Source organism: Nerophis lumbriciformis, linkage group LG21 (genome assembly GCF_033978685.3).
Source record: "Nerophis lumbriciformis linkage group LG21, RoL_Nlum_v2.1, whole genome shotgun sequence".
Taxonomy (NCBI): Eukaryota; Metazoa; Chordata; class Actinopteri; order Syngnathiformes; family Syngnathidae; genus Nerophis; species Nerophis lumbriciformis.
Window position 1 is genome coordinate 15985476 of NC_084568.2, and position 23192 is coordinate 16008667.

Sequence of the window (23192 nt, forward strand, 5' to 3'; positions counted from 1 at the left end):
AAAACAGAAGTGCAACCGTTTTTCGATTTACAGTAATTTACTGTAAAAACAAAGACCGTAGATGTTATGGTAAACCCAGTCTTCAAAATGTTGTATTATGTGGTAATGTATTTATTTGTCTATTTTACTGTAATCTGTTTTATTTTGTTGTATTGTATTTATTGTTATATCTTATTGTGTTATGTTGTGTTGTGCTCTGCAGTGTTGTATTTTGTTGTGTTGTTTATTGTTATATTGTATTGTATTTATTTTTATATTATACTGTATTGTGTTGCATTTATTGTTATATTTTTTGTATTGTATTTATTGTTGTTTGTTCTTTTCTTCCACTTTTAAATGTTTTTTTGTAATATTTGAGAATGTGTCGCAGGCTGTTAAAACATCAGATGCGGGCCGCACTTTTGACAACCCTCCAATTAGCCGCTTGCTAACCAACACGCAGTGTTGTGTTGTATTTTTTTTTTTAAAGGAATTCAGCGCTAATCCCGCATTTCTTAATGCGTTATATTAAGTTTTAGTAATATTAGTATAGTATAGTAATATTTGTAAAATACAATATTAATTTTGAACATACAGTTATTTTTTTGATCTGCTTAATTTAAGTCTAATGTATTGCCATTAATAAGTAAATGATGATGATGGCATGCAAAATCCATCACGTGATCCGCGGGGTCGCTCAGGTGTTACGTATCAATTAAAATTGGGCGTCCTGCTCTCTGATTGGCTGGCCGCAGTTGAAAAGGGGCGGGTCTAGCAGACATTTAACATCTGGAGGAGAAGTGAGCCGTGAGAGTCCGGAGGCGCTCGGGGGAGGGACGAAAGAAAGTTTGGTAAGGCCAATCAGAAAGCAGATGTGGGCGTGTACTTGTCTGTGATTGGCGGAGGCAGCTGTCGAGCTGCGGTGAGGGGGCGTGGCCCGAGGCGCTGCCGGGGCTGTGTTCTTGTCAGGCGTCTTCAGTCTCGTCAGGACTTCGGCGAACAGCTAGCTACTTTTATGCTAGCTATTATATGTTAGCCACTTTTGTGCTAGCTAACACTTTTGTTTTCAACTCGGACTTTGTGCCGCTGCTCCTTCGTACCAGGTAATGAAAACACTTTGATACTCCTTTCCCTCCGCGCGCGCGATCGGTTTGCATCCGCGCGCCCGTGCTCGCTCCCCTTTGTCGGTCACGCGCAGCGGTGCACTCGGGCTCGGCAACTTTGCGCCGAGTGTGACGATGAGGAGGACGAAGGCTCCGCTGGTGTTTGCGAGGCGAGCTCATTGTTCTTTGTGTCGCCGCTGCACACACACGGGGGGGAAAAAGAAAAAAAAGTGCGCGGACGTGCGGAACAGGTCAGGCGCTCGTGCACGCGCGCCAGACTCCGCGACGAACGCGCCTGTTTATTTGTTGGCGTGCGTGCGTCGAAGTCGCCGCTGTTGCACAAGTTGTTGTTGTTGTCATTGTCGGGGACAGGTTGTGTTGTCACGTCAGGTGCTGCAGTCACGTGACCACGACTTTCGTCCTTTGTCGCTCTTCTGCCACAGTGTCGGATCGGAGCCGCAACAGAGGCGGAGCTGCGCGCGCGTCTTACCCCCCTAATGCCGCGACAGGAGGTGTCACGCTGTTGTGTTGCGGGCAATTGTCGCCGCCAGTCGAGCGTTTCCGTCCAGCAGACGCTGACGTCATCACGCGCGTGTCCCGATCGGCTGCGTGGGAATAGCCTTGCTTTTGCGTGTGTGAAAGGCACCGAATGTGTCCGTGTTTTGTTTTGACATTTTCCCCGCGCAGCAGTTCATTAATAACCTTCCGACAATGAAATGCAAACAAACAAGTGGGGGGCGAAGAGAAAATGTTGACGCTGTGACATAAAGTTGACAAGCAGACTGTTTTTATCCTTCAGTTTAAAAATATCAATATTAATATTCGTGCTTTTACTTTTGTAATGGATGACAAATATCCAAATGCTCCAATCATACTTTTTACATGGCAAAGTGAAAACCCCTGCTTTCATCCATTCATCTGTCCATGCAGTGGTTCATCCACTTATTCATTTGTTTATCCAGTTAGCCATTCATCAGTCCATCACATAATCAGTATATCCATGCACCCGTCCATCCAGTCATCATTCATCTGTCAATCAATTCATCCGTCCATCTATTTATACATCCATTTATCATCAGTTCATCCATCCAGTCATTCATTCATCTGTCCATCCATGCATTCATCCATTCAGTCATTTTTTCATCAGTCCATCCATTCACTTATCTAGTCATGCATTCATCTGTGAATCGATCTATTAATCTGTCCATTCAGGCATCCATTCATTCGTCCATTAATTAATGGTCCATCCAGTCATACATTCATCCGTCCATTCAGTCATCCAACGTTCTGTCCATCCAGTCATCAATTTATTCAGACATCCATTTAGTAATTAATTAATCAATCCGTCCACCCATTCAGTCATCCATTCTTCCGTTCAGTCATCAATTAATTTAGTCATCATTCATCTGTCTGTTCAGTAATTAATCATTCTATTCATCCATCCAGTTGTCAATTTGTCATTCATGTGTTCACTCAGTCTGTCCATCCAGTCAAGAATTCATTGATTCATCCATCCATTCTGTCATCCAGTCGTCAATTTATTCAGTCATCCATTCATCCGTCCATGCTGTCATCCAACCGTCTGTCCATCCAGTCATCAATTAAGTTAGTCATCCATCCATTAATGCTTTCATTCAGTCATCCATTCACCCGTCTTTTCCTCCTAGCCAGTTGTCCATCTAGTCATCCATCCATTCAGTCATTTATCGGTCTGTCCATTCAGTCAACTTTTCATGTGTTCAGTCATTAATTCATCCGTCCATTCTGTCATCCAACCTCCTGTCCATTCAATCATCGATTAATTCAGTCATCCATTCACCCGTCCATGCTGTCATCCAACTGCCTGTCCATCCAGTCATCAGTTAAATTAGTCATCTATCCATTCATGCATTCAGTCATCCATTCACCCGTCTTTTCCTTTGAGCCAGTTGTCCATCAAGTCAGTAATCTAGTCTATCCATCCATTCAGTCATCCATTAGTCTGTCCATTCATCAATTAATTTTGTTGTCATTCATCTGTCTATCCAGTAATTAATTCTTCTATTAATCCATCAATCATTCATATTTTCACTGTCATTCAACCATCTGTCCATCCAGTCAATAATTCAATCATTCATCCGTCTATTCTGTCATCCACCTGCCTGTCCATCCAGTCATCAATTAAGTTAGTCATCTATCCATTCATGCATTCAGTCATCCATTCACCCGTCTTTTCCTTCGAGCCAGTTGTCCATCAAGTCAGTAATCTAGTCTATCCATCCATTCAGTCATCCATTAGTCTGTCCATTCATCAATTAATTTAGTTGTCATTCATCTGTCTATTCAGTAATTAATTCTTCTATTCATCCATCAATCATTCATGTGTTCACTCAGTCATTCAACCATCTGTCCATCCAGTCAATAATTCAATCATTCATCCGTCCATTCTGTCATCCAACTGCCTGTCTATCCAGTCATCAATTAAGTTAGTCATCTATCCGTTCATGCATTCAGTCATCCATTCACCCGTCTTTTCCTTCGAGCCAGTTGTCCATCATGTCAGTAATCTAGTCTATCCATCCATTAGTCTGTCTATTCATCAATTAATGTAGTTGTCATTCATCTGTCTATTCAGTAATTACTTATTCTATTCATCCATCAGTCATTCGTGTATTCACTCAATCATTCAACCATCTGTCCATCCAGTCAATAATTCAATCATTCATCCGTCCATTCTGTCATCCAACAGTCTGTCCATCCAGTCATCAATTTGTTCAGTCAGCCATTCATTTGTCCATGCTGTCATCCAACCGTCTGTCCATCAAGTCATCAATTAAGTTGGTCATCTTTCATTAATGCTTTCATTCATCCATCCATTAATGCTTTCATTCAGTCATCCATTCACTCATCTTTTCCTTCTAGCCAGTTGTCCATCAAGTCAGTCATCTAGTCATCCATCCATTCAGTCATCCATCCATTCAGTCATCCATTGGTCTGTCCATTCAGTCATCTATCCAGGTGTTCACTCAGACATTCAACTGTCTGTCCAAGCAATAAATTAATCCATTTATCGTCCATTCTGTCATCCAACCGCCTGTCCATCCAGTCATGAATTAATTCAATCATCCATTCATCCATCTATGCTGTCATCCAACCGTCTTTCCATCCAGTTAACAATTAGTTTAGTAATTTATTCATCCATCCACTCTAGCATCCAACCGCCTGTCCATCCAGTCATCAATTAGGTTAGTCATCCTTCCATTCATGTGTTCATTCAGTCATCCAACTGTCCATCCAGTCATCGAATATTTCAGTCATCCTTCCATTCATGTGTTCATTCAGTCATCCAACTGTCCATCCAGTCATCGAATATTTCAGTCATCCTTCCATTCATGTGTTCATTCAGTCATCCAACTGTCCATCCAGTCATCGAATATTTCAGTCATCCGTTCATTCTGTCATCCAATCGTCTTTCCATGCAGTCATCAATTTAGCCATTCAACAGTCTGTCCATCCAGTTAAGTTAGTCATCCATATATTCATGCGTTTATTCAGTCACCCATTCACCTGTCTTTTCCTTCCAGCGAGTTGTCCAACAAGTCAGTAATCAGTAGTCTATCCATCCATTCAGTCATCCATGAGTCTGTCCATTCAGTCATCAATTGTGTTCACTCAGTCATTCAGCCGTCTCTCCAGTCATTAATTCATCCATTCACCTGTCAATTCTTTCATCCAACCGTCGGCCCATTCAGTCATCAATTAATTCGTCTATGCTGTCATCCAACCGCTTGTCCATCCAGTCATCAATTAGGTTAGTCATCTTTCCATTCATGTGTTCATTCAGTCACCCAACTGTCTTTCCATCCAGTCATCAATTTAGCCAATCATCCAATTAAGTTAGGCATCCATACATTCATGCATTTATTCAGTCACCCATACACCCTTCTTTCCCTTACAGCCAGTTGTCCATCAAGTCAGTAATCTAGTCATCCATCCACTCATTCATCCATTTGTCCGTCCGTCCAGTCATATATTCATAAATTCTGTCATCCATTGTGTCCATTCAGTAGTGAATCCAGTAATCAGTGCAGTCCATTCAATAATGAATTCATCCATTCATTCAACAGGCTTGCAGATCACATTATGACTCAAGATTGATCTGACACACGACGTTGGTGTCGACGTCACACGACATGGGCATCGACGTCACATGACGTTGGCGTCGACGTCGCATGACGATCTGGCTCGTTGAGCAACAACCGGTGTCTGCGCTCTGATTGGTCGCTGCCTCGGCAAGCGTGGCTAACGTAGCGTTTCAGCCCGCGTGTAATTTTATTTCCCATTCTCATTCCGCCGTTTGCTTTCTGTCTCGAGCGGCGAGGCGGTGGTCTGCGGGGCGCCCGCGTGCGCAGATGGCGCCTCTTTAACGGCCCTCGGGGTAATGGTGTTTGAAATGGGCTCTGAGCGGGCTGAAGACTTGGGGAGGGGGCGGGCCCTCAGGGGACATTGAGCGGTCGTCAGTCTGATAATGTGCTAGCGTGCGCGACGTGGGCGTGCTCGCTACTTTAGGAACACCAAAGTATTTCAAGCTCGGTAAAACAGGAAGTCATCAAACTACTTTTAGGAAAAGAAAGTCTAATTCTGTGTTTGAAATACTTCAAAAAGTACACCAATGTGTAGAAGAAGTACATCACTGTGTACAAGGTGTACTTAGCCGTACACTTACTGTCAATAAAATATTTCCATTGCACACAAACACTAATTGATACATCACCAGAGTGGGCGGCGGCCTGGTCACTCCGCCCTAGCAACCAGGCAGCCAATGAGAGCTCTTGTTCATCATGGCACTCACTTGACCTTTGACATCAAGCCGTGAGATGAGCTTGTTGCCATTTTCCCCGCAGTATTTTGAAACGCTCACACACATGAAGAAAAATGTTTTTCTTCAATTTAAAAAAAAAAAAAAGATTTGCAAGGAAAAAAATAAAATTCTTTAATTAAAAGAAATATTTGAAGAAGAAAAAAAATCTGCGAGTAATAAAGGATTTGGATACAACATTTTTTTCAATTAGATTTGTAATAATTTTTTTTCTGCAAGTAAAAAAACATTTGCAAGTATAAAAGCAAGTTTTTTCGATTAAAGAAACAAATCGCAAGGAAAAAAAACAGTACAATTTTTCAATTAAAAAAACTGTTTCATGCATGTAAAAAAATATTTGCAAGAAATATTTTTTTGTCCTTTCATATAAAAAGATTTGCAAGAAAAAAAATTGTGATGGTAAAAAAAAATGTTACTGAAAAAAGATTTTTGCAAGTATAAAGATGTTCTTAAATTAAGAGATTTGCAAGTAAATATTTGAAAAAATAAATAAATAAAAAATGTCTGCAAGCAAAAAACAATTGTTTTTAATTGAAAAACGATTCGCAAGGAAAATAATTGTTTTATGCAAGTAAAAAAAAATGTGCAAGGGAAAAAAAAAATCTGGAAGTAAAAAATTATTTAAAAATAATTTTCTTCAATTAACAAAATGAATCGTGGAAAAAAAAAAATCTGCAAGTAAAAAACGAGTCCCAAGTATAAAAAATAATTTTCTTCAATATAAAAAAAACATTCGCAAGAAAAAAATTCTGAAAAAAACGGGAAAAAAACAATCTCTTCAATTAAAAAAAACTATTCACAAGGGAAAAAAGTTTCATGCAAGTAAAAAAACGATTCGCAAGTATAAAAAACTTTTTTTTAAATTAAAAAAACATTCATAAGAATAAAACAATTTTTTTAAATTAAAAAACAATTTGCGAGGGAAAAAAACGTTTTATAAAAGTAAAAAAACATTGGCAAAAAAATCTTTCTGCAAGTATGAAATACTTCACAAGAAACAATTTTCATCAATTAAAAAGATTTCCGTGAAAACAAAAAAAAATTCTGAAAGTAAAAAATTAGTCCCAAGTATATATATAAAAAACTAACAATTTTCTTCAATTAAAAAAAATCATTTGCGAGAAGAAAAAAAAATTCTTCAATTGAGAAAAATTTCGCAAGTAAAAAATTCCAAAAGGTAAGGAACGGTTCACAAAGGGAGAAAAAAAACATTCTCATCCATCCATCCATTTTCTTCCGCTTATCCGAAGTTGGGTCGTGGGGGCAGCAGCCTAAGCAGGGAAGCCCAGACTTCCCTCTCCCCAGCCACTTCGTCCAGCTATTCCCTGCGGATCCCGAGGCGTTCCCAGGCCAGCCGGGAGACATAGTCTTCCCAACGTGTCCTGGGTCTTCCCCGTGCCCTAAACACCTCCCTAGGGAGACGTTCGGGTGGCATCCTGACCAGATGCCTGAACCACCTCATCTAGCTCCTCTCGAGGTGGAGGAGCAGCGGCTTTACTTTGAGCTCCTCCCGGATGAAAGAGCTTCTCACCCTATCTCTAAGGGAGAGCCCTGCCACCCGGCGAAGGAAACTGATTTTGGCCGCTTGTACCCATGATCTTGTCCTTTCGGACATAACCCAAAGCTCATGACCATAGGTGAGGATGGGAACGTAGATCGACCAGGTAATTGAGAGCTTTGGCTTCCGGCTCAGCTCTTTCTTCATCACAACGGATCGATACAGCGTCCGCATTACTGAAGACGCCGCACCGATCCGCCTGTCGATCTCACGATCCACTCTTCCCTCACTCGTGAACAAGACTCCGAGGTACTTGAACTCCTCCACTTGGGGCAGGCACTCCACCCTTTTCCGGGCGAGAACCATGGACTCGGACTTGGAGGTGCTGATTCCCATCCCAGTCGCTTCACACTCTGCTGCGAACCGATCCAGTGAGAGCTGAAGATCTTGGCCAGATGAAGCCATCAGGACCACATCATCTGCAAAAAGCAGAGACCTAATCCTGCAGCCACCAAACTGGATCTCTTCAACGCCCTGACTGCGCCTAGAAATTCTGTCCATAAAAGTTTTGAACAGAATCGGTGACAAAGGGCAGCCTTGGCGGAGTCCAACCCTCACTGGAAACAGGTCCGACTTACTGCCGGTAATGCGGACCAAGCTCTGACGCTGAGCATACAGGGAGCGGACCGCCACAATCAGACAGTCCGATACCCCAAACTCTCTGAGCACTCCCCACAGGACTTCCCGGGGGACACGGTCGAATGCCTTCTCCAAGTCCACAAAGCACATGTAGACTGGTTGGGCAAACTCCCATGCATCCTCAAGGACCCTGCCGAGAGTATAGAGCTGGTCCACAGTGCCACGACCAGGACGAAAACCACACTGTTCCTCCTGAATCCGAGGTTCGACCATCCAGCGTAGCCTCCTCTCCAGTACACTTGAATAGACCTTACCGGGAAGGCTGAGGAGTGTGATCCCACGATAGTAGGAACACACCCTCCGGTTCCCCTTCTTAAAGAGATGAACCACCACCCCGGCCTGCCAATCCGGTGGTACCGCCCCAGATGTCCACGCGATGTTGCAGAGTCTCGTCAACCAAGACAGCCCCGGGGCCTATCTCATCCATTCCCGGGGCCGATCTCATCCATCCCCGGGGCCTTGCCACTGAGGAGCTTTTTAACTATCTCGGCAACCTCAGCCCCGGAAATAGGAGAGCCTCCCCCACAGATTCCCAAGGCACTGTTTCCTCATAGGAAGACGTGTTGGTGGGATTGAGGTCTTCGTCGTATTCCCTCCACCGATCCACAACATCCGCAGTCGAGGTCAGCAGAATACCCATACACTGTGTTTTTATAACTTGCGAATCATTTTATTTTTGTGGAATTTTGGCAGTATTTGTCACTCCATAGGCTCCCCTCTTGCGACCGCCGGGTGGTCCGCGCCCACTCGGATTTCATGGCGAGGCTGCAGCAGGAGAATAAGGAAGGACAATAAAAATTCATTTGATTTATATAGCGCTTTTAAAAGGCACTCAAATACGCTTACACATAATCAAAATAAAACATGATCATAATCATAAAAGCACATGCAGTACAGTAATAAAACATGAGCAGCGGGACAGTCGCTAAAGCAGGGGTGTCCAAACTTTTTCCACTGAGGGCCGCACACTGAAAAATCAAAGCATGTGGCGGCCAATATAAGTTTTTTTTGGTAACCTTTAGGGCTACCCTCAAGTTTGGTCCTGGGGACCCGGAACGGTCTGTCAAGTCCTTATATTTTATTATTGTTCAGCGCTTAAATCTCTATATCAATTTCATATTTATCTGTCAATATAAAATACATTTTTTTCATGTTTTATGCCCTTTTTGTCAAAAAAAATACATAAAATATGCAATATTTCCCCCCCCGAAAATTCAAACTCATAAGTGTTAAAAATAAGTCATACATATAGTAATATTTGTATTATTTTTTTACTTTTAACTCTTAAATCTCTGTATCAACTTCAGATCTATCTGTCGATTTTTAAGTTTGTATTATTATGTTTATAATGTTTTTGTTTTATGCCCTTTTAGTCAAAGCGAACAATTTTTTATGGCAAAAACTCAAAATATGCTATATTTACCTCCCCAAAAATGTCAAAATGGAATATTTGATGTGAAGTAATTGGAGCCTTAAATAGGTTAATAATTCATAAAATGGTTGATTTGTTATACTTTTTTGAGCATTTTTAGTTTGTTAAATCCCTCTAACATTCTCGTGGATTCAAAAGGGGCCCACACATAGAAGTGTTAAAAATAAGTCATGCATTTTTTTTTTTTAGAACTTTTAACACTTAAATCTCTGGATGAACTTCAGCTCGATCTGACGATTCTAAGTTATTTTTGTATGCTTTTTTTTTTGTTTTATGCCCTTTTTGTCAAAGAAAACTTTATTTTTATGGAAAAAACAAGGAATATTTGATGTGAAGTAACTGGAGCCTTAAATAGGTAAATAATTTGTAACATTGATTTTGATTAATTTTTTGAGCAATGGCAGTTTTTTTAATCCCACTAAATCGGGGATCCTCACTCATAAAAGTGTTAAAAATAAGTCATACTTTTTTCTTTTCTTTTTTTAACTTTAAACACTTAAATCTCTTGATCAACTTCAGATCTATCTGCCGATTCTAATTTTTTTTTAATAGATTTAAAAAAAATGTTTTTTTGTTTTATGCCCTTTTTTTATGCCGACTCAGTGTGGTTAGAGTGTCCGCCCTGAGATCGGTAGCTTGTGAGTTCAAACCCCGGCCGAGTCATACCAAAGACTATAAAAATAGGACCCATTACCTCCCTGCTTGGCACTCCGCATCAAGGGTTGGAATTGGGGGTAAATCACCAAAAATGATTCCCGGGCGTGGCACCGCTGCTGCCCACTGCTCCCCTCACCTCCCAGGGGGTGAACAAGGGGATGGGTCAAATGCAGAGGACAAAATTCGCCACACCTAGTATGTGTGTGACAATTATTGGTACTTTAACTTAAATTAACTTAACTTTTTGTTTAGAAAAAAATACTTTTTATTGCAAAAACACAAAATATGCAATATTGTCCCCCAAAAAATGTCAAAGTAGAATATTTGAGGTAAAGTAATTGGAGCCTTAAAAAGGGCAATAATTCATAACATTGATTTTGATTTATCATTTTTTGAGCAAAGACAGTTTATTTTAGAAAAAAATATCCCATTAAAATCCCCGGTATCCAAAAGGGGCCCACTCATAAAAGTTAAAAATAAGTCATAAATTCTTTATGAACATGTTTTCACTTTTAACACTTAAATCTCCAGATCAACTTCAGATCCTTCTGACGATCATACATTTGTATAATTTGTTTTAATGTTTGTTTGTTTTATGCCCTTTTTGTCAAAGAAAACCTTATTTTTATGGCAAAAACACAAAATATGCAATATTTTCCCCAAAAAATATTTCAAAGTAAAATATTTGATGTGAAGTAATTGGAACCTTAAATAGGAAACATCATTCGTAACATTGATTTTGATTCGTTAGCAATGACAAAAAAAAACAAAAAAACTCTAAATTAGGGATGCGAAGGGCCCCACTCCACTCATAAGTGTTAAAAAGAAATCATACTTTTTTTTGTTTTTTTTTTACTTTTAACACTTAAACCTCTGGATTCTCTATTATTATCTCTATTATTTTTGTTTTGTTTGTTTGATTTATGCCCTTTTTGTCAAAGAAAACATTATTTTTATGGCAAAAACACAAAAAATGCAATATTTCCCCCCAAAAATATTTCAAAGTAAAATATTTGATGTAAAGTAATTGGTACTTTAAATAGAAAAAAAATATTCATAACATTGATTATGATTCATTAGCAATGACAAAAAAAACAACCTCTAAATTAGTGATTCGAAGGGCCCCACTCCACTCATAAGTGTTAAAAATAAATCTTTTTTTTTTTTTTTTTTAAACTTAACACTTAAATCTCTGGATTTTCTATTATCTCTATTATTTTTGTTTTGTTTGATTGATTTATGCCTTTTTGTCAAATATAACTTAGTTTTTTATATGGCAAACACAAAATATGAATCTCACGAAGGCGCTAACGTCTGGGGTGTTTAGAGGCGGAGCTTCAAGGCGGTCGCGATTGATTGACAGCTGTTGTTGTCGCGTCAGCAGGATTTCTCCAAAGTTAGACTGCTTGTAGTCCAAAAGTTTGAGGAGTCGAAGAAGACGTCTGTAAAGTTTTGCCTTTGACAACGTGTCTGGCTGCAATTGTGTGCCTCGTCACATCTCTGCTAAAGCAATTAGCATAACAGCGTGAAGGGGATGATGGGGGGGGGGGCGTATTGTAGTGCAGAAGACCTTGTGAGTCATGATCCTTTATGATCCTTTCATTGTTGCTCATTGCTCTTCCCCAAAATGAACCTTTTTATGCTCCTGAGATGGGAAACCAAGCAAGAAATTAACTCCCCTCAGAGACGTGTGGCCCTCCCCCGTCACATTCTTCATTTATTCTTCATAGAAAGACGAGCGCTTCTAACGAGGGACTAACCTTTGCCTCATTTGCACACCTTCGTAAATTCCTAAATTAGGTCTCGTCCACACGGCAAACGTTTTTTTCCCAGCTACGCGTTGCCATCTTTGCCATCTTTTCGAAAAGGACTAAATCTTGAAATGCGTGGGATTTTATTGCTAACGCAATCTTCTGCTACAATTACCGTATTTCCCGGACTATAGAGCGCACCTGTATTCAAGCCATCCATCCATCCATCCCTTTTCTACCGCTTAATCTCTTTGGGGTCGCGGGGGGCGCTGGAGCCTATCTCAGCTACAATCGGGCGGAAGGCGGGGTACACCCTGGACAAATCGCCACCTCATCACAGGGCCAACACAGATAGACAGACAACATTCACACTCACATTCACACACTAGGGCCCATTTAGTGTTGCCAATCAAATTGTACAAGTAAAAATATTTTCCATAAATTAGCCGCACCAGACTATAAGCCGCAGATGCAGTTTATACATTGTGAAATGAGTTATGTACACAGAAGCGCTATAGTTTTCATCCGATTGGAAACCGTTTAAGTAAATATCAAAAAGTTCGGCTCGTCCGGGAACCCGTGAGCTCCCCGAAAACATAAAAAATATATATATATATATATATCCCAGATTACCCGGAATTCACTGGTTTTCCGGGTAATTTTTCCCATTGAAAGTGAATGTCGAACTTGAAAAATTCCCACATTTCTCAACCGAATTTCAATTGTTCCACACACTCCACTCACCTCGGAAAATCCAACTACCATTTTCCGAGTTAAAAAAAATCCCAGGAATTCCCGGTTTTCCCAAAACCCTATTTTCACCTCTTCCTGGAAAGTTTCCACAGTCCACATTTTTCCAAACGTTTTTGACCATTCTACCTTCAAAACATTGTTTTTAATTGTCACAACAAAACTACAATTTTTCTTTTCGTACAAATTCACGGTTTTCCCGAAATTACAGTAATTCCGAAATACCCATTTAAATTCAAACTGACACTGCATCAACATTTTTCAAGCGATTCCAAAAATAAAAAATAAAAAATAAAAAAAATAAAAAATAAAAAACCAACCCATTCATATTATCGAGGACAATTGTGCAAGTATCAATATTTTCAAAAATTCCTGGTTTCCCCGAAATTCCCAAATGTCTGGGAAATCCAATGAATGGAAACATTTCTCAAAATGTTTTAAACCCGGATTTTACATTTCAACCATCCATCCACACTCCTCCTCCCATATGTCAAACGCAAAGCATGTTTTCCTTTCCCTAAAATTCCCGGTTTTCCCGGAATTTCCGGTAATTTTCCCCCCATTGACAATGAATGGGAAATATACAATCGACTGCATATCCCACATTTCTCATCCGATTTGATTAATTCCAATATCCACAGACTCCACTCACCCTGGACATTCAAGCCAGCATGTTTCCCGGTCCCGAAAATTCCCTGATTACCCGGAATTTCCCCTCATTGAAAATGAATGGGTAATATACAAACCTTTCCATAACCCACATTTCTAAAGCGATTCGAACCGTTCCAATATCTACACACTCCACTCACCCTGGACATTTAAACATTTTCGTTCCGCTCAGGCGTATCGGCGGTTCTACGCCAACACTTTACGTATCGGAATTGCAAATTCTAGTTGTTGTTGTTGTTGTTAAAAAATAATTTATCGCCTCCTGTGTTATGTTTGTTCGATATGCAGTACTGAACAGAAGTTTATATTGTGTTCAACCTGTACAAGCTTTCACTTAAATATGGACTTTTGTCGAGGCTGGAACCCAGTATTCATACTTACAATGTTTCTTACGGAGAAATTTGCCTCACTATTGGATCTTTTTGATTTAAGAACCAAATTAAGTTTTTAAATCAAGGTTCCGCTCTACTATGCCTTTTTCCGAACAAGTACTTGTCACCTTTAGCTTCTTGGCAAGTGGTGAAAGAGTGAATGTGAACTGAGAAATGATTACTTCAAGTTCCTCGATGTTGTCAATCAGAATATAAACTTCCTGCAGTAGCTTTGTGGATTAATGGAAACGGGGATTCAAACCCTCGACCTCTTAACTGTGAAGCCAACATGTGAACCTCTCGGCCGTTTAAATTGAACCCAACATTCCACTCCGTGCTTTTCCTACTTTAGTTTCTGTAGTTGAACCATGTTTGTCTTCAATTCCAAGATACTTCGAACAATCGTCCGTGAAACAAGGACAAAAAATTATTTCAAACAATTTCTATTTCCTTCCTTCATCGCAGATTACAAGTCAAACTCCGGTTGCACACACGTACACACTGCTAAAATGTGTACTGAAAAACTCCCTCCCAAGTTTTCAGTGCACCGTATCTTTGCACCATGTGCACATCGTTAACCTAATTCGGCTTCCAAAACATTTACTTAGTTGTTGATTACCTTTAGTCTGAGATTCTGTTGTCTGGAACGAGTTCATCTGAAAGCAACTGGATTAGTGCTGATTAATTTAAAACCAGATTAGGTTAGTTCCGGTTTGATTTCTGCACTGAACATGATATTAAACAAGTTATAGGGGAACTGTACTTTTTTGGGGGGGGAATTTTGCCCAAGACAAGAACACATGTTTTTCTTGTTTTACACATTGCAAGTACGAGGTGGCTAACAATGCAGCTAATGGAAGTACACATGAAAAACATCCAAAAAAGTGGCAACAGTACTCCTTTTACATGTCGTGACCTGAATATTAACCAAGTATTGGCGATATTGTTATCATAAGCGCTAACGCAGACAAACTATTTTTAGCGGTGCCGTGATCGCATAGAGCTAACTAGCTTATGCTGCTATGTTGACATATTGAGCTGCTGCATCGCCTCTGAGTTGGTGAAAGTTAATTCTAGATTATAAATCAAGCCTCTCACCTGGATAGTAGAAGGTTGTGGACGTAAACAGAGAAGTGGGTCAACTTTGACATCCAACTTAGACCTCGAGATTGCGAGAAAGACGCTTGTTTGCAGCACTTTTTTTTAAAGCCCTTTGCGAGGATTATGATTAATTCTTCATCTAACTGGGACGATATAAACATCCCACCTGTGGGCATCCCAGTGAGAGCAGGCATTGTACAGTAAGTGATTGACTCATTATGTTTGTATATTTTGTTTAGCACTTAACAATACTGCTACACTACTGTTTCACTAAAGCTGGATCTGTTTAGCACACATCTTCTAAAACTTGTAGATTATCTTCCGTATACTCGGGCTCAAAAATGTAAGTTTCTGGAACATCATTTGTCCCAAAGTAGTCTTTGTTGTCTCTCATGAAGTTCTGCTATGATTAGTAGGGTTGTTGTTGTTGAAGGGAAAAGTGAACGTTGTGATGCGTCTGTGAAATTGATGCGCCTCTGTATGCTGAAAATGAGCAAAATATGTAAATATTACATATTATTATAAATGTTACATATACATTACATATATGCTTACAGTGTGTACATAAAACCTTGATGGAGGTTTTTAGAGCGCTTTATAGGCGGAATAGAACGACTCTCATTCGTTCCTTTGTTAGCTGACTTTTGCTAGTGCTTATTTACGATTTAGAATGCATACATAAAATAAAAATGTGTGTTCTTGTCTTACATTAGGATTGTGATTATAGGCAAAATTTCAAAGAAAGTTCATTTCCCCTTTAAATTTTTTTTACCAAAGGAACACACACAATAGTACCGACGGTATTGATTCTAAGGTACCTTAAAAACATGCCCTGTACATTATGATACATTTTTATACTTTTGTTTTTCTATTGAGGCTTCTGTCGTCTTAGTCTGCTTGGAGTTCTTCTATGGTTGGTGGTGTACAGCGCCACACACAGGCTGGTGTGTGTACTACGAGTACTTTACTTCGAAGCATTACGATGTACGGATAGCTTTTCCAAACAAACACGTTTTAGTTTCTCTTTGTCCTTGCGGTGACCTTTGACCCCGACCGTCGCCCCCAAGTGTACTTTGGAAGGACCGACGATGAGCGCCACACACTTCTTGTCTGAACGAAGTAAAGTCCTGGACGCGTTGGAGGAGCGTGTATGTTTTATTAGCCTTGCGTCCATACTTCATCTTTTATTGCTCCGCCATATGTGCACAATGTTTGCCTTGGAAGTCTCCTGCTTCTCCTGGCTGCTCGCCGTTGCTCTCAGGCTATTTTTAAACACATATTTGGGAGAAGGGGGTGTTATCCTGGGGGGAGGTGGGGGTTCAGTCGGTGTCACATGAATTCCGATCAGGCAGCCGTCCAGCCCTTCCTCCTCGAGAAGAGGAAGAAGTGTAAAAAGTTAAGTTGTCTCGAAAGAGGGTACATTTATAACACACATGCCGTATCAAATAGTGCACCTAGGGCCGTGCACTGAAACTTGGCAAACTTGATCGACTAAACGTGTGAGCAGAGCACTGTGATCTTTAGTGAGCAGAGTAAGGAGCGCAACCCTAATAGTGTCTGTCTTCATGAATATGCAGATTAGATGCTGATCATCAGAACGCCCAGAATACTGGGAGGAGAAGATGCAAACATGATTATTTAGAGCACGCAGTTTGATATACGTATCAAACATTAGGGTTGTACGGTATACCGGTATTTGTATAGTACCGCGATACTAATGAAACATATTCGGTTCTATACCGCCTCTGAAAAGTACCGGTCCGCCACCCCAACCCGCGCCCCCGTCGTCGTCACGTCGTGTCATTGCTGGTTTACGAGCAGACAAGCATGTTCGGCAGCGCACAATCACAGAGTACTTACAAGCAGACACAGTGTGTAGACAGAAAAGGGAGAACGGACGCATTTTGGCTTAAAAACTAACGATAATGGTGAAGTTATAACACTGAAACGCTCACCAAAAGAGGTGCTTTAAGACATGGCTAGCTAGCTAGCGGCCAAAGTCCAGCCCCAGTCTGCAGTGTTTTAGCTACTTCTAAATCACTAATCCTGGTTTCCGTGGCGACAAATAGAATACGTTTCTTACAAGTATCATCCCTGCAGGACGAGGAATAGCTAAACATGCTTCACTACACACCGTAGCTCACCGGCTTCAAAATGTAAACAAACGCCATTGGTGGATCTACACCTAACATCCACTGTAATGATATCAAGTACAGGAGCATATCGAGTCGATACTACTATGATTATGTCTATTTTTTGGCATCACAACATCTTCTTTCGTTTTTAAAAAATGTATAATGTTTATAAAGTCAGGAAATATGTCCCTGGACACATGATGACTTTGAATATGACCAATGTATGATCCTGTAACGACTTGGTATTGGATTGATACCCAAATTTGTGGTATCGTCCAAAACTAATGTAAAGTATCAAACAGAAGAATAAGTGATTATTCCATTTTAACAGAAATGTAGATAGAACATGTTAAAAGAGAAATTAAGCAGATATTAACAGTAAATGAACAAGTAGATTAATGATTCATTTTCTACCACATGTCCTTAATCATTTTGACATAATTCATTTTCTACCACTTGTCCTTAATAATGCTGACAAAATAAAAGAATGATAAATGACACAATATGTTACTGCATACGTCAGCAGTTAAATTAGGAGCCTTTGTTTGTTTGCTTACTACTAAAAGACAAGTTGTCTTGTATGTTCACTATTTTATTTAAGGACAAACTTGCAATAAGAAACATATGTTTAATGTACCCTAAGATTTTTTGTTAAAATAAAGCCAATAATGCATTTTTTTGTGGTCCCCCTTTATTTACAAAAGTACCGAAAAGTATCTAAATAATTTGTATCGGGACAGCACTATCAAGAAAGCAGCGCCATTTTGCGTTTTTATTTAGCCCGTCTGAAAAGTACATGCAAACTGACAGTGAGAAAGGATGCGATTACGTCCTACGTATTCTTGTCAACATAAATGTATTGTCAAAAATGACAAATATTAGACACATTGTCCATTCAGCAATATTTTATAACTTTATAGCTGTTGGATAACTTACAGGGGAACTGCACTTTTTTTGGAATGTTGCCTATTGTTCACAATCATTTTGAGAGACAAGAAGACACGTCGTCTTTTTTTTATTTTTTTATTTTTTTAAAGATTTTAAAGATGATTTAAAAAACGGCAGAAAGATGCGGCTAATGGAAGTTACCGTTGTAGCCTTCAAAGCCCTCTAAAACAACTTCAAAACTCCATCAACGTTTTATATATGCACTGCAGATCTATATATAATGTAGTAACAGACACAATCATAACAATATGTAATACGTACTATATTTACTGTACTTTGGTCATTTTAATCATTTCCGGGATGGATTTCTTCTCTGCATTGATTTCTGTTTCCATAGCTGCGCACGTCTGACTCCTGGCAACATGTGTGTTCCTACTTCTGGAATCAAACAAGAGTGTGTTCTAATCATGGCAGACTTGGTAACAGACAATGAAGACGACTATTTTGGGGCAAAAGAGGATTCACAACCTTATTTTTTTTAAGCTGAGTATACGGAGGATGAACTGCTGCTTATAGAAACGAGCACAAAGGAAGAGAGTGACGTTTGAGCAGACGGAAGCCAGGAGAGGCGGATGAAAGCGATTTGGACGCTATAAATATGGAACTTGGAGACAAGCTATTTTGACATAAATGGATTGCTTACCCAAAATCAACAAGAAACATCCCCGGCCAGCTGGACCAGACGAATAACTGTCCATCGACTGAGTCACTTTAATATCGATCATGATACACGCAGCACGTCATGCGTGTTAGTACAACTACAGTACATACGCTGTGTGGCCAGCTGTGTACGAACAAAACATAGTATAATAATTTACAGATACTGTAATATGAAGTTTCATGTTTTTCAATCAGTACAAATTGGTGTCGTATTGCTGTGTTGTGCATTACAAAGTCGAACGAGTGTTGTTGTTTTAGAAGCTAGCTTATCTCTTGAGGTAGTTAGCTTTTATGGCTTCTGTGTGGAAAACACTGTGCCCTCCAAGATGGTCCGGTGTTTTCCCAACAATAAACCCTGGGTCACCACTGAGCTGTAGGCCCCATTAAACGAGAAGAAGCGGGCTTTCACCTCCGGAAACGAGGAAGAGCTGAGAAGAGTCAAGGGGGATCTTCAATATAAGATCAGGAGGTGTAAGAAGGACTACAAACAAAAACTGGAATAACGGCTGGAGCAAAATAACACCCATGAAGTGTGCACCAGCCTGAAACAGATTTCAGGTCATGGACGAGGTGGAAGTTGTCACCAGGCTTCTGCCGACCAAGAGTGGGCCAACAAACTTAAGGTTTTTTTTAACAGGTTTGACTCTGGGCCCCACTGCAACCTTCACATCCACACCACACCACAACACTCCGCACCTGCCCCAGCCGTTTACGCCTCAGCATGGTCCACACTTTCCAAACAAACCCCACTGTCAGCCCTCCACAACCCGCAAGCCCAGTTCACCGCACCCAGCCATCACCCAGCCATCACCCAGCCATCATCCACCCAACACTCCATCAGTCTGGATCAATTGAGGAGGGCGTTTGGAAGGAACAAGGTCAGGAAAGCCACAGGCCCAGATGGCATCAGTTCCTGGCTACACAGGGAATGTGCGGCCCAGTTAACTGTTGTGGTCCATTACATTTTTAACCTGAGCCTCAGCCTGGAAAAAGTCCCTACACTCTGGAAGACCTCCTGTGTGGTTCCAATCCCTAAAACACCTCATCCCAAGGAGCCGAACCACTTCAGACCTGTTGCCCTGACCTCCCACCTCATGAAGATCATGGAGTGGATAATCCTCAGCCACCTACGCGTGCAGACAGTGTCAGCAATGGACCCCTTGCAGTTTACTTAATGTCAAGTCATCAGGGTGGATGATGCCATCATCTTAACTGCTGCATCGGGCCCTCACCCACCTGGAGACTGCAGGAAGTGCGGTGAGAGTCATGTTTTTTGACTTCTCCAGTGCTTTCAACACCGTAAAGCCGGCACTGCTGTGGGTGAAACTGGAAAAGGTGGGAGTGGACCATCACCTTGCTGCATGGATCATTAACTACCTCATCGACAGGCCGCAGTACGTGAGTCTGCGTGACTGTTCTTCAGATGTTGTAGTTTGCAGCACTGTGCCTCCCCAAGGAACGGTGCTCTCACCTGTTCACGTTCTGTACCTCGGACTTCAGGCATGACTCCAACCACTGCCATCTGCAGACGACTCCGCACTGGTGGGTTATGTGTCTGAGGGGAGTGAGCAGGAATACCGAGAAGTCATCTCAGGCTTCGTTGACTGGTGTGCACGCAATCACCTGCACCTGAACACCAGTAAAACAAAAGAGCTTGTGATTGACTTCCAGAGGTCAGCTCCACCACCCACATCAGTGAACATCCAAGAGTCAGATATAGAAATAGTGGACTCATTTAAATACCTGGGTGTTCACCTCAACAATAAACTGGACTGGTCTGTGCACAAGGAGGGTCAAAGTCGCCTACACCTCTTGACTAGACTGAGGTCCATCGGGGTGTGCGGGTCCCTGCTGCGTACCCTTTTACCACACTGTGTCGGCTTCTGCTGTGTTTTATGCTGTCGTTTGCTTAATAAACTGATCAAGAGAGCTGACTCCGTCCTAGGCTGCCCACTAGACAGCATTGAGGAGGTGGCTGAAAGAAGAATACAGACCAAGTTGAAATCCATAATGTCCAATCTCTCTCGCCCCATGCACGACACTGGGGGGTACTCTGAGTAGCTCCTTCAGCAACACACGGTTACATCCACACTGCAAGAAGGAACTCTACCGCAGGTCATGGTTTTTTTTCCTGGTGTGCAATACTGATGTTGGTGTTTTTTTGTTGTATTTTATCGAGCAATAATTAGTATTTATCACTATTTTTTTGTTTTTCATTACGCTTTACTTTTGTTACTGCACTGCAACAACATAATTTCCCCATTGTGGGAGAAATAGCTTTGTTATTATACAGGTTACGGAACGTGAATTAAGTATTGTTGACGTTTTCTTAAAGTGATTTAGAGGTAGAATTAATTGCTGCCGTTAGCTGCATTGCTAGCTACCGAGAACGAGACTATTTTTACACGTTATGAAGCAAAAGAAAACTTTTGTCTTCTTGTCTCTCATGATTGTGAACAGTAGGCAACATTCCCCCCCAAAAAGTGCAGTTCCCCTTTAATGGGAATCTATTATGCAAAACCAACTTTTCTTATCTATTTTTGTCCTGAAAATGTGAAAATGCAACCGTTGAAGCATGGCGGAGATATTTATAAAACAAACTTGCCTTCCTTCATTCCGTTTGGAATTTGCTGTGTCCTGTGACATTTTTCTCCACTAATGATGTCAGCGGGTTATCCGTATGTTTATACATTTACCCAAAGTGCTTTGCACAAATCTGACGTTGTAGTCACCAAGCTCCTTCTTTTTCTCTCATTTTTATTTCAAATTTGCGTATAGTTCTCACTTATATCTGTCAGTAGACTCGCTATGGAAGCGCTAAAAACCACAACAAAGATGGCGGGGAGAAGGCACTGTCGAAGTGGAGGCACGTAAATAAGACCCGCCCACAAAACAGCGCAACCTGAATAGACGGTCCGAAAGCGGCTTGAAGATGGTCTGTAAAACATAATCTATGCAACATGTTGACCAAATAACCACCATTACTTGTTATGTAGACCAGTGATTCTCGCGAGTGGTCTGCGGTACATCACTTGATTATAGTACAGTTTTAATTTTCTATATTCACACACAGTGTTACGGTTCAAACTGTATAATGTTACAGTGGCCAAAAATAATGAATATACTTGTTTTTAATGAAAAAATAGGCCTACTAGGCTACTGTATTATAATGTAGATCATTCTGGTACTTGGAGAGCCAAGTGTTTTCTGAGGTGCTACTTGGTGAAAAAAGGCTGACAGCTACTGATCGAGACCTCAAGGAAGTGTTTTCAATGTGGAAAAAAATCATAATATGACCCCTTCTATTTACCTTATTGAGCGCGTGACTTGCAACTCCCTGTCAGAACACTAGAGGCAGTGTTTTGTTGGTAGTGGTAAACAATGGGGATTAAAGCGACATCCCAATCGTCGTTCTCGGTGGAACTAATTGAAGAAGAAGATCACTCACTTTTATTGTACAATTGTTCTGAAACCTCTATTTATATCATTGTCACATAACTACCATATTTTTCGGACTATAAGGCACACTTAAAATCCTTTTTTTTCTCAAAACTCGACAGTGCGCCTTATGAAAGGAATACGTTTGGTTGAGCTTACCCACCTCGCAGCTATTTTATTTGGTACATTGTGTAATGATAAGTGTGACCAGTAGATGGCAGTCAAACATAAGATGTGAATGTAGGCTGCACTATGATGGCAATATGTCTCAAGTAAACAACACCAACATTTTATATGTTCCATTGAAAATAAAGAACATTACACACGGCGCTCAAAAATCAATCAAAATGTTTTAGTACGACTTTGGTAAGCTATGAAGCCGCACCGCTTGATGGATTGTCGGCGCATTAAACATACAAGTATTATTATGGTGTGTGTATAAGGTAAAACATTATCTGGCGTTTTGTTTCGCAATATTATGCAAAAGCAACTTTTCTTACCTGCTGATCTGTATTTGGGATCTGCATGAATCCTGAAAAATTGCGCATGTCCCCCTTTGTCGTCCGTGCCGATGACGTAGTCGATAAGCTTCTTCTTTTTCTCTATCTTCTTATGTGACATTCATCCTCCGCTGTTGCCATTTCTAATACAAAGTAGTGTAAAGTTCTTACTTATATCTGTCAGTAAACTCTCCATGAAAGCGCTAAAACATACCGGTGTAGTGAGTTTCCATTATTCACCCAAGGAACTTTAGTTATTAGAGAGTTCCGGTCGGACGTTTTTTCCGGTGTTGTTGTTTCCGGATGAGGAGATGCTGCTCCGTTGTTGATTGAAGTAAAGTCTGAATGTCATTAAAACAGTTAGCTCCATCTTTTGACATTTCTTCCACTCCCGTCCTTGCACGCTACACCGCTACAACAAAGATGACGAGGAGATGACGCTGTTGAAGGTGAGCCACGTAAATAAGACCGCCCACAAAACGGCGCATCGGGAAGCGACTATCAGAAAGCGGCTTGCAGATGATCTGTAAAACATCATCTATGCAACATTTTCACCAAAGGACCACCATCACGTTATGTCGACCAGTGTTTTTCAACCTTTTTTTGAGCCGAGGCTCATTTTTTTAATTGAAAAAATCTGGAG

The 23192-nt window shown here is 40.7% G+C and overlaps 1 protein-coding gene across 2 annotated transcripts in view; it reads left to right on the forward strand.

Moving 5' to 3' along the window:
- Positions 1-819: 819 nt before the first annotated feature.
- Positions 820-23192, forward strand: part of sema6cb (semaphorin 6Cb) — a 185240-nt gene continuing 162867 nt past the window's right edge. For both annotated transcript variants that reach the window (XM_061982832.1, XM_061982833.1), the window contains exon 1: positions 820-1082. The gene's annotated coding sequence lies outside the window, so the exon portion shown is untranslated. The remainder of the gene's footprint in view (positions 1083-23192) is intronic.